This window comes from Sinocyclocheilus grahami, unplaced genomic scaffold (genome assembly GCF_001515645.1).
Source record: "Sinocyclocheilus grahami isolate Dianchi unplaced genomic scaffold, SAMN03320097.WGS_v1.1 scaffold3488.1, whole genome shotgun sequence".
Taxonomy (NCBI): domain Eukaryota; kingdom Metazoa; phylum Chordata; class Actinopteri; order Cypriniformes; family Cyprinidae; genus Sinocyclocheilus; species Sinocyclocheilus grahami.
The window spans coordinates 5,004-5,731 of NW_015508608.1; the positions used below are offsets into that span (position 1 = coordinate 5,004).

The 728-nt window shown below is 50.3% G+C and overlaps 1 pseudogene; it reads left to right on the plus strand.

The window, feature by feature from the left end:
• The first annotated feature begins 55 nt into the window (after positions 1 to 55).
• LOC107576313 (class E basic helix-loop-helix protein 41 pseudogene) overlaps positions 56 to 728 on the plus strand; it is a 9,140-nt pseudogene continuing 8,467 nt past the window's right edge.

Genomic DNA, 728 nt, shown 5'->3' on the forward strand with positions numbered 1-728 from the left:
TCTATCTATCTATCTATCTATCTATCTATCAGTCTGTCAGTCTGTATTTCTGTCTGTCTGTCATTTTTCAGTTTTTTTTATGACAGGAGATTTGTCTCTCTTTTATGACAGGGGAGCGGTCGTTGAAGTCCTCCCTCCAGGCTGACTTAGACGCGTTTCACTCAGGCTTTCAAGCATGTGCCAAAGAAGTCCTGCAGTATCTGAACAAGGTGGAGAACTGGACGGCGCGCGAGCAGATGTGCACGCGACTCATCAACCACTTACACAAAGTTTCCGCGCAGTTCCAGCCCAGCGCAGGGAGCCTGCAGCGGCCGTTGCCAGGCGACGACGCTCCAGATCGGGACGTGCAGAGAGATACTCAAGCCAACTGTGTCCCTGTCATCCAGAGGACTCAGAACCTCGAGCTTAATGAGAACGATACGGACACCGACAGCGGATACGGAGGAGAGGCTGAGAAAGGCGATGGCAAATGCGAGAAAGGATGTGACACGGCCAAAAGAGTTAAGATCAAGCAGGAGTTCGGAGATGAACGTGTCACCAAAAAAGCCAAAATGAACTGGTCCGTGAATGGTGCGTCAGATTCCACCAATACCCGGCCGGACGTGGCGTTAATGAACTCTTTAATGGGAGTGGCGGGTGTTGGTGGACAACAGACTCCCTTTTGCATGCCGTTTTACTTCATAAACCCGTCTGCAGCAGCATCGTACATGCCTTTGTTTGATAAAAGT